Source organism: Hemitrygon akajei, chromosome 17 (assembly GCF_048418815.1).
Source record: "Hemitrygon akajei chromosome 17, sHemAka1.3, whole genome shotgun sequence".
Lineage (NCBI taxonomy): Eukaryota > Metazoa > Chordata > Chondrichthyes > Myliobatiformes > Dasyatidae > Hemitrygon > Hemitrygon akajei.
Window position 1 is genome coordinate 44,047,955 of NC_133140.1, and position 12,424 is coordinate 44,060,378.

The window sequence follows — 12,424 nt, forward strand, 5'->3', positions numbered from 1 at the left end:
GGCCAGAAATGCAATTAGATCATTATCATACCCAATGTGGAACCATCCTGCTATAAAAAACTTTATCAAGCTGAGTACCAACTTGGTGGACTGACTGGGACATATAATTTTTTAAAATAAACCTTCTAGTAAGATGGCAGTGTACTTGGACACAGAGGCCACTTCAGACCCAATCAAATGTGTATTTTTTCATCTTTTACATATTTTTTATGATCACAAGTTACTGCTGGATACTAAGAACATCAAGTACTGATGGACTATCCCATCAGCAAGTTGTTCAATAGCAATGAAGCCAGACTTATGGTGTAACATTGTGGTGTTGAGATGGTGCGAGTAATTGTCTTGGACATTTTTATTATGATTGCAAGATCCTGATGGACATTGGTAAAGTAGAATACTGCAAGGCTAGTTCACTGGTTCATTGGCGAGATCAACAGCAGGGCTGCTGCATTGCCTTGGTTGTAGCGAGGACTAGACCCTCGCCCCAGGGTTGCCTGTTGCATTTACCCAAGGTAGAAGATGCTGGAGGTGGTGTGGGAGATGGCAGAGGCCTCTATGGGCACACTGGAATCTTCACTGGGTTAGGTGACTGGCTCCTGCAGTCACTGCTGTCCTGTGGTGTTTGTTCAGTGTTGCCCTCAATTGGTGGAAAATCAAGCAGGACCTGGACAATTTACCATCAATCTACAGTCAGGGATGGGCTTTTTGACTGTATGTTTTTCTGCAATTGCAACCATATATGCCATTTGAGCTATGTGCAGTGTGCTGTTGGCAAAAGGCACCTTGGCCTCGGAGAAACCCTGTTTTCTCTGGCTATATTCATGTATGGTTGAATGATAATTGAACTTTAATTTGAACTTGAGCTTAAATTAGATTAGCTTCTTAAGTAAGCTTGCTGATTTTTCACAAAAAAATGAAATAGCAGGCAAAGAAAAAATCCCAGACCAAATGATAAGGTGTTGTCGGTATCCAGAAAAACCAAAATATAGTTAAACATCAATTGACAATAAATGCACTATGACAAAATTATCATTAAATGTGTACGGTATTGGAAAGTTCATTAATACCAGACTCAGGAGGAATATATTCAAAACCAAAACAAAACCATGTAGAAATGGAATATTCATTGGTTGATATATTGCAAAGCAGTTGGACATATCTGCTTAAAAGATCACTCACATCTGACAATTCTGCTATGCTCTTGGAATATTTGCACTGAATGTAACCCATAACTGGTCATTTAAACCAACTTCACAACAAGTTGTTTATATTGTATTTTCATCATACTGAAGAAGTTCAAGAGACACTGAGATGGAAAACAAGTGCAGCATCGATTACTGGATAATACCCCAAACAGCAAAAATCATGACATTCAAGGTGAATGCATTTGTGGCGTGACACGAACAAAGATATATTGACATGTTTTTTCACCAAAGAAATAACAATAAATAATCCAGGATCTTCTATGCTATATTAATTAACAGAATGCCAATAAAGTTACATGGGGAGATCTACTGTAGATTGTCTGGAGATCTCATTGAGTAGTTACTTTTTGTTTACATTTTAAGGTTATTTACTATAATCATGAGGTTGCTGGCTCACGTGTCACCCACACCATGCTTTTTTCTCGCTGCTGCCATCAGGTAGAAGGTACAAGAACCTCAAGAGTCATACCACCATGTTCACAAAATTACTACCCCTCAACCATCAGGCTCTTGACAAAGGAGGATAACTGCACTCATTCTATCTCTGGTGTTCCCACAACCAACTATCTCACTTTAAAAGCTCGTTATCTTGTTAATTCATCCTCTCATTATTTATTGCTATCTATTTATATTTCCATTTGCACAGTTTGTTGTCTTCTATGCCTCTTGCTCTTTCATTGATCCTGTTTACAGTTACTGTTTCATAGATTGGCTGAGTATGTCCACAGGAAAATGAATCTCATGACTGTGTGTGTTGACATGTATGTACTCTGATAATAAATTTTACTTAGAATTTTGATTGTTAGAAATAACTGACATTGGTTGGTTTGTATTTATACATGGCACATGGCACAAGGGTGACCATGTTCGGTTTCATTCATTTGGTCATAGTTTCAGTTATGGAATTTAATTCATAAATTGATGGGTTGTGTTAATAATAATACACAGTTTTTTGAGATTCATGACCTTTCTCACTTTATTCTGTGTGAATAATTCAAAGAATAATATGTCAATCCATGGCCTCCTCTTCTGTTGAGATGAAGCCACACTCGGGTTGGAGGAACAACACCTTATATTCCGTCTGGGTGGCCTCCAACCTGATGGCACAAACGTTGATTTCTCTAACTTCCGTTAATGCCCCTCCTCCCCTTCTTACCCCACCCCTAATCGTTATTTATCTATCTATCTATCCATCTATTTATTTATCTATATATCTATTTATTTATTTATTTTCTCTCTTTCTCTCTCACAATAACTCCTTGCCTGTTCTCTATCTTTCTCTGGTGCTCCCCTCCCACTTTCTTTCTTCCGAGGCTTTCTGTCCTATGATACTCCCCCTTCTCTAGCCTTGTATCCCTTTTGCCAATCAAGTTCATAGCTCTTAGCTTCATCCCTCCCCCTCCTGGCTGCTCCTATCATTTCAGGTCTCCCCCTCCACCCCCCCCCCCCCCCCCCACTTTCAAATCTCTTACTATCTCTTTTTTCAGTTAGTCCTGATGAAGGGTCTCAACCTGAAACGTCGACTGTACTTCTCCCTATAGATGCTGCCTGGCTTGCTGCATTCCACCAGTATTTTGTGTGTGTTGCTTGAATTTCCAGCATCTGCAGATTTCCTCGTGTTTGCATAAGAAAATTACTTGCGCCTTGTGGTTAAATTCTGACCAATGGGAGGAGTGCCCTAAAGTAGATTACTAGAAACTAAAGTTCAGGACAAGTAGGTCAGTGCCCTAAAGTAGATTACTAGAAACTAAAGTTCAGGACAATCCCAAGAGATGATGGTGCAGAAGAAAAGTGGGAGGGTCTGTTTTTCTGATTCCTCTATTGGACACAGGATTATGCAGTTTACATGGTAGGCAAATATGGAAGAATGGTAAATACTTTCTCACAGCAAGCTCAGTGTCCTTATTTTCTAATGATCTTCTCACTGTTCCTTCAGTTTAAGTCAGTAATTAAAGTATACTTTCTACCTCTGAACAAGTTCAATAATAACTATCAAAAAGGAATTGGATAATTCCCGACAGGGAAATATTTGCAGAAGGGAGTGGGAAGAATATCATGGGAGTGGGAGGAATTGATCATTTCCCAAGGATGTGATAGGTCAAATATCCTTCTTCCATGTAATATCATTCCTTGTTAAGTATTATATATTTTCAAACACAGCTAACTGATACTATTTTAAGTTATCAATTAAGTGAAGTCCCATTTGAAATTAGTGCTTGTTCACTGTAGAACCATGTATTTCTAACAATCACCTCAAAGACTACTTCATTAGGGGAGAAAATGCTAAAAATTCTCAATAGGTCAGACAGCATTTATGCACTGTGGGACTTGAATTGTACAGCTTTTACTGATAATAACTACAAAAGGCCTCCCAAAGACCTATTTGAAACATTTGTATGTACATTTTAAAACTCTAAATTTCAATTATTTTACACTTACAAAACTCTGTGTTGACAGCATTTATTTTATAATGTTAACCATGCATTTTAACGGAAGAACACAGCTATTTTTATTACATGGATATTATGCATAGATTGCACTCTAATAATATTTGTATGTAGACAATTAAGAGGATGCAATGGTAAATCAGGAAGAGGTGGAAGGGGGAGTAGGGCAGAAAGCCAGGATTAGTAAAAACATTGGCAATAAATTAAACCAAAAATAAAAGCAGTATAAATCAAGCCCTTGGAGTGAGAAACAGGCTTAGGGTTTCAGTTCAATGATATTTCTTCCTCATTGACCTGAAATGTTAACTGTTTCTGACTCCCCGGATACCTCCTGACCTGCTGATTCTTCTCAGTAATTCCAGCTTTTAGCTCCAAGCTCCAGTATCCAAAATCTTTCACTTTCATCTTACAAACCTGGCGCTTGTGCCTTTTCCAGATCCACCAGCTTGCTAACAGTCAAAGTCATCTTCCATCCAAATTCAGACATGTGCCCAGTGTCAGACAGGTATTCTATTTCTCTGCAGGCAACATGGTCTCGTAGACAAAGGTTCTTCCAATTTTGCTTTCCAGCTCTTGTGCCTTAGGTGTTGTTCTGTGGTCCTTTAGATGTTCAAGGATTCATCTATATCAGCCCTAGATCCTAAAGTGGACTTGAAGAGATCTTTTGAAGGGATTCGCAATGTTCAGAAGACCATCCCATGAAAACGCACAAAAGTCTGTTACTCTCACAACTGGTCTTGCAATTGGCAAATGCTCAACTCATCAGCACTTTAATTCAGCCTAATTTTAAACAGTGTTGGTAAGCTGAGTACTTGCCAATGGTAGGACCAGCTGTTACAATAACAGAGAGAAATTTCCTTTACTGTTAGGCGGGCTGTGAGAGGTGGAAGCGGCATTTGAAAACATGCTACTAATTAATATTAAAATGCAACTGAGGGGAGAGACGGTCTAGGGAAGTTGCGCTACAAGGTGAAACATCTCCGGATTTGTCACAGGATGTTACACTTGTCTTACTCATTGACACCTAAGTTTATTACAAAATTTTTAAGACTGAAGGAACACATTTTTGAAGTATCGCATATTTCTGCAGCTTTGTACTGGGTCTCCATTCGGAAGTTTTGCTTTTCCTGGTAACTGATGTTGGTTCAGGTTGATATGTTTTACTCATCAACATAGTTAATTAACCTCGTGGGATTAATTACTGATCTTCATGATTATTATCAAAATCCACTATTTTGATAGTCTGAAATATGAAGAATTGAGGATGATTCAGAGTTGGATACTTGATTTGTTATTAAAATCTTCTATTAATTTTTCAGCTAACTTGTATTTTCCCAACAAAAATAGTAAAACAAAAGTTATTATTGGCTCTGCATCAAGTCCAAATGAAAGTTGGTCATGAAATTCAGGCACATTCCCAATTTCTCTTATAATATTAAACTATTTGAGAGTAATTACATTTAAAGAATTAGGATTTCTATGCCTCAAACTGAATTATCCATCATTTATTATTTTGCTTTGAATAAAAGGAGAAGGCTTTTTTTTATTGAAGTTAAGGTTTGAGGGAAAAAATACTGAGGGAATTTGCTCTACACTGCTATAACACAACATTTACTGATTGAGACATGGTTCTGTTCTTGGAAACTTGCCAGTTGATGCACCAGTAGTTGTAGGTTCATGCGCCAATCCAGTGATTTGTCAAAACCAAAGTTTTAAGCAGCATGGCACTGAAGTATGTTCCATCATTGGAGGTGCAGACTTTCAGATGAGAGGAGGAGAGCAGTATATGTTCCTGAGTCCCGGCCTAAACCTATCCCTCAATCAACATGGTGAAACCAGATCGTCTGATCATCCACAGGTTTCACTCAGTCAGTGCTTGCTGTGCATTGATTGGCAGCTGTGATTCTACTTGGATCACCAAACTTCAAAAGTACTTCAGTGGCTTTAAAGTGTTTGGGGACTTCCTGGAACCGTAAAGGTGATCTATAAACATGAATGTTTCTTATTTATAAATATTGACATAACTAACAAACATAAATTTTTATAGAACCAAAATATTTGTATCTATCAGCTGTGATTATTAACATCAAGATCATTTTCTTTGCAAATTACTTAATTTACACTATATATTCTAAAAAAAGAATTGAAATAACTTACACTATTTTCAAAATCCTCAAATGACTCTGATCTGTTGGCATCTCTCTTCAGAAATGCTGATCATTAATAAGTTGCACTACAGAAAACTCAAAAAGTAAAATGTTTTCAGTTGCAGAACTCCATCGTGATTGTAAGGTTTCCTTCAGTATTAAAAGGCATTAGTGGGTTGATTCAAGGGAAAAGGCTTTTAAGAAACCGTGGCATTCTCTGCTTCTCTTCATCGTTTCCTTTATCTTAATAAATAATGAGTCTGCCATTGGTTGACAATGAAATATTTTGAAAATAGTTTTAATGTATCGCTGGCAGAGAAACTGTTAGGCATTGATGAATTGAGCAAACAGGGAAGATGGCAAACCTGTGAAATATTAATGACCTGTTTCATGAGTGTTATTAGAAAACTCACTTGCTTTTTTTATGCACATTAAATCTCCACAAGTTAACCTGCAGCTGATTGTGTACTGTTGAGTACAGAACATTACTCTGTGTGCGTGTGTGCGTGTGTATACCCATTCTTATTTCCAGAGGTCATGCTTAGTTTTGAACCTGTGTGCAGAATATTAATTTTTAAATCTGATGTACAGACGTAGCTGATAAACTTAGTTTGGAGATCTTGTCAACTTGGTTGTGGTAAGTAACTGGAGTTAATTTAATGAAGGTCAAATCATAGTGTTAATTTCCAAGCTGCCTTTCTCGCATTAAATACACTCGAGGATACTATATAGGTCAACACTTCGCCAATTTCATTTCTTGTATTATTTTATTGTTATTCATGTCATGGAGATTACAAACAAGGGTTATTGAGTCCATTTCCTTATGATTATTACATTCCACATACTGAAAATAAATCAGATCTTAATGAAGGTATGGTTAGTATGAGTTTTGTTGTTGACATTAAATAATATTTCAGTAGTAATGCAGATTAAATGAAAAATTACTTCTCAAAAATTGACCTTGATGTAATTATTTCTTCATATTTTTTCAGGATGCATACGAAGTTTGATTGACTATGAACATATACACCTTTGAAACACGAAACATCATCCTGCTTATTTAGGTTTGTAGCAAGAATGAATAATAACCGTTGTAGTAATAAACTCCAAATTATTACTGTATTTGAGCTCTAGGTCTTGCATGAAACAGATGAAGATTAACATTCCCAGGGGTGTAAGGAATTAATCCAGTGTTTTAGCCAGTTACATGAAACGGCAATGAGAGTACAAATTAATTATGTTTATAAAATGTTATAATGAATGTGTTTATTAGTGCACTAAGTGACCTAGTAATTCATATTAATCTTGCACAGCCATCAGTGTTATATTAATATTCTTTGTTTAAATAAGATGTGACAGATTAAAAGCTTTGTGAAATGTATTAATTTTTATTGTACTAGACATTACACAAAACCATTACATCATGACTGTACAAGACAATTTGCAGAAGGTAAATAAATCAGATCAAAGCCATTATCCTATGATCTAGCTCAATTATTCACAATACATCCACATAATATTTAACAAATAATCCAGTTTTTCTTTATATGTATATCTTGTGCGCATTAGAGTCATGGAAATCTAAATAATGTTTGGAGGATAAATTTGCAATTTAAGAAGTCAATGTTCCAACAAATATAACAACTATATTTAGATCAGATGTTCTGGTGCTAAAAATTGAGATTATTGATTAATTATAAGTATTTATAATGACGTGGCAAAAATTGTAGTTGGTACCAGAGTTTGGAATTGAATTTGCTAATAAATGCAGATAGTAAAGTATTCCAAACAAACTATCTTTATTTATTTTTTCTCTGTTTTGCAGAACTCATCTTTATTACATCTTTCTTCTTTGCGTTATCCCTCAGATTTCACTACCTGAACCCTCGGCCCTGGCTCCTATCCTATAGTCATCCTCTTCCAAACTTCTTTCCAAAATCCTTGGATGTTCAGGTTAAAACACACAGACATTTGCAATCACTACTCACAGAATCTACATACTTTTCACTCTTAACCATCAAATTAAAAGGAGATAGCATTTACACACAGGTGAATACAATCCATTGTTTCTTCAAATAAATTACCAAAGAGACAACCCATTTGAGAAAGTTAAAATGCAAAATGTTTCCTGAATAATGTGGAGAAATTTGTAATCTCACAGGAAAATGGAAGAGAGAATACAGTCCAAAGATTGCTGCATCAAAGTTAAAATTCTTTGAGCATTGCTTGAGACATTGGGATTCAGGGGGAGCTTGGGTTGAGGAGTACATTAGGGCAAGCACAGGATTTTACAATCTGCTTGTGGCAGTAGCAGGGAAATCTAGAGTGAAAGCTTCCTCATCTGAGATATAAAGAACTGTTTAGCTTCCTTCACAAAGTCAGGTTCATTCTCTGGAGGAGTTTAGGTGCTAGAAATGTGAAGGTAGTTTTTATTTTAAAGAAGTAATTGGATACAGAGGCATATCCTCCAATAGGTTTACTCTTTTCCAAATTTCAAGACATAATTTTAAGGTGGTTGGAGGAAATTACAGGTGGAGATGCCAGAGGTAAGTTTGTTACACAGACAAGATTTTCAACATGAAGATCCTTTGGACATCATCATGGTCTGGATAAAAGCTTCCAAGGTATGCAGAAGAGTATATAAGGAATCCAGATGCAATGTTGAAATACCCATCCTCTCCAGTGCAGTAAAGCATTAGAATGCATTGGAAGCATGTTGGAATAACTTGAATTGTATATATGCTCTGCAAAGTAGAATGTGAGTATTGAAGTAAGACTGAATGTGTGCATATGCTTTCATAACCTGCTGTATGAATTTCAGGTGAAACAAACATGCCTTCCTTTATCATAAATTTGCCAGTGCAATTGTATTTTTATATTTCAAGCCTGTTACATTGCCATATTTGATTCCATGGACCTTGTAAAATCTCATTAATCTATACGATTGCAGTGCTCTGGCACAACGTTGCTACTTCATAGGAAAGTGGATGAATTTACTAAGCCAGGTAAGCCATTCTGTGGCATCCCTCATCCATCTGTTCACAGCCCAATATTGAATATTCATTATGTCTTCAGGGCACTTCAAATAATCTTAATACATAGTTACTTCAGCACATTGCTTGGGGAAGATGTATTGTCAGTGTTTTCCCCTTTTGAGAACTACAGCGGATGTTAACATCAGTAGTAATGAAACTTTTAGAGTTAATGATATGGGACTAAATCAGATAATGTTCATAAAAATGAGCTAATAAATGAAAATCATCATGGATTTTTTAAAGGCTCTTGATTGCTTTTATTAAGCTCTTTGATGTAATCACAAAGAACGTTGATGAATGTGCTGTGTTTTTTTAAATTATTTATAGGAACTTTCAAAAGCAACTGACAAAGTATTAGTTCCAAGTGCAAAGGATGGAAGAAAAGTTAGGGAAATGTGTGGAATAATTTTTTTAATGCAGTGATCTAAAATGAACTAATGAGACTGTGCTGGAATCAGATTCAACAGCACATTTTAAAATAGATTTGGATGAATAATGTAACAGGAAAACATGCAGTGCTGTGGGAACAATGTTGGGGTATATCAATCAAGGCACAATACCTCCAAATGTCTTCCTTCTGTCTTGTATTGTTTTATGATTCCATGGTTAACCTTACCATAGAGCTGCTGGAGAAAGGAAATAAAACCCTCTTTCACTGTACTGCTTGGTATTAAACTAATATGATCTACAAGAAACGATTAGTTCATTTATCTCTTTGTTGCCCGTTGGAGTCTGTTATGAAAACATAATGAATAACGATGTAGCCGTGGCTATGTTTCAAAGGTATTTAGTTACAAAGGACTTATGAACATCCTGTGGAGAAGTGCAGGTGAGTTCATTGATTCTATAATGCCAGTTATAGTGTAGAATCTGTACTCTAGGATGGACTCCACTGCAAAGGGAAACATTCATAAGCTGTAGATGGGTCAGGTGGAGCTAAAAGTCCTACTGTCTGGAGGTCACATACAGTGGCCAATTATCTGGTTCATCTTTAGAATGTGAGAGGATATTGGAACATCTTTGGGAAACGCACTGGTCACAAGGAGAACATGAAAACTCCACACAGAGAGGGAAGAAGTCAGGACCGAACCCAGATCTCTGGAACTGTGATACAGAGGAGCTGCAACCTGAGCTACTGTCCCACCCATCATTCATTCAAAAAGAGCTTTGAGTGCATTTTTTTAAGATTCCATAAGATACATGGCAAAAAAATGTGAACAAACAGTCAGCACAAATTGCTTTTCAAGGCTTCCGTGTAAGAGGCATAAACTTTGGTTAAATTGTTAAGGCATTCAAACTCTCTTCAAACTCCACTAATTTTGGAATGTCACCATTTGGGAAAGTGCAGGAAAGTAAAAGACAAAAAATAATTGTGTTATCAACTGCACAACAGAGTTATTTTTTTCCAAAGGTAAATAGGTATTTTTCTTCTATTATTAAAATATCTATTTTTCAACAGCTTCTAAGTGGTTTTCGTAAGGGATAAAATATCCTTGATTCCTAGATAGATGTAAGGCTTCCATCATTCATAATTGTAACTGATTTGCCATTGTGAGTGTCACAGTGTTACGCACACTTCTGCGGATATTGGGAATTATAAGACTGTTGTCACCTAAAGTACCCTGTGATTTGTGAATGCACTTCCACATATTGCAGAACTCTCAACTTAGATGTAACCCTACACTGATGCTTTCTGTACCTGTAGTATCACGGACACGGTAACATTTTATACCATGGATATTGATTGTTGATTTTATTTCATTCTTACTAAAGTTGGGTGCAAAGATGTGACAGATTTTTTAAAACATTTTACTCTTTGTTTCGACTTTACTTTCACATCAAACCAAAAAGAAAAATTCTTGCTGAGAATCCTGTGTTGTTGTAAAGGATTGTGCTGTTGTAAAGATTTGTTAACAGAAGTACAACTTTTGTTGAAGGATTTATTGAAGTCACTCGTCTAAAAGTAGGGCCATTCTTTGTTATCATTTATATGCTAGATTACACTAGTACCTTTGTGAGAATTTCAGTATCAAACAGATCGTAACTCATCAAAGTCACAATTTAAAATGAGTAATTTTGCATTCATTCTGACTTACATTGCCTTTTTATGTTATCAGTGGTAACTTCCATTTAAGTCATGCCAATTTGTGCTGCTGTGATTCTTTTTAAAAATTGTGCCTTATTAAATTTATTTGCTCGGTTTAGTGTAGTAGGCAACGTACGTTAAGGACAAGTGAAATGACGACAGAACTATAATTCTTGGTCAGAACCTATAGCTGAGAGGCAGATGGTTTGGTTATATCTATGGGAGATTAAAGAACCATTGGAGAAGAGGGGGTTTATAATATTATTCTGATACCTTTAGAAATGAAAAATGGGTGGGAGTTCTAGTGTGGTATAAATGACAAACTTAACTGATCAGGATGATTGATATATTTCTATACTTAATATACAGTGAGGTTCATTTAATTGTAACTGTTTGCTGTAAATAAAGCTATTTGGGAGATTGGACTGGCAAAACTCAGGTTTCTCAGAGATAACTGCAAACTTCAACAGTCTAAGTTAAGTAGAGAGAAACTGGAATGGGGAAATTATCTAACAGCTCTAATATGAGGATTTTTAACCAAAATCAGGACAGCAGAGCTCCCCACTACTCCAGGCAGCTGGTGGGCATATATGGGAGAGAACAAGCAGGCTGGGGTGCAGGAAGATAAAGAGAAAGGGAATAGGTCCATTGGGATTGTTCTCCTTGGAGCTAGCAAGGACTTGGTGAGCAGAATGTCCACCTTGTATCTTGTGTTAAATGCAATGTAAGAATTCACTTATACTATCAAAAGAGGAAATAAAGTAGATATATTTTTAAGCACAGTCCCATCGTTAGAGTAAGAACAGACCTTAGAATGTTTTAGGGTGTGTTTGCAGTCATCTATAAGTGATGTAGAACAACAATTGGGGTGTGACACCATCATAAATTGGCCTTTATTATTTTTCTCTCTGCAGTAATCCTTTGGGTTAAATATATTTTTCAGTGGAAACATGGTAAAAGATGGATGCCTGGTCCAACAATAAAATGTGTGGTGAAAATAAGACCTAGGTCACATATTAGCATCTGTTACACAGTTTTACTGCCCCATATACAGACAGCAGGCACCGCTTGTACACAAAACTCTCTATTAAGAGGTCTGTAGTAATGACTGGTGTTGAAATCACCTTCTGTTGAAAATGTTGTTGGATATATCAGAATATGGTAATTAAATAAGTCTATAATTGAATATAGTACTCAAAAAACCTGTGCAGCTTGGGTGTTCAAAAAGAGACTTGCTCCCAGGGGAGCTTGTCTTAAATTCTGGATTAATTTCTCAAACTGGAAATAGCTACTTCCTGAGTCCCGAAGTGTGTGGTAGCAATGCAATCTTGTCATCATGTGTTCACTCTCAACCAGCAGGCATCTGTTCTCCATTTGAATTTTCACTGTGTTGTCAACAATCACTCCCATCTACAGATGATTTAGTTTTAGTTGCAGGACCATTCCTAACGTTATTCATACCATAAACATTTACTACACTATTTCCATCACATGAATCAATTAA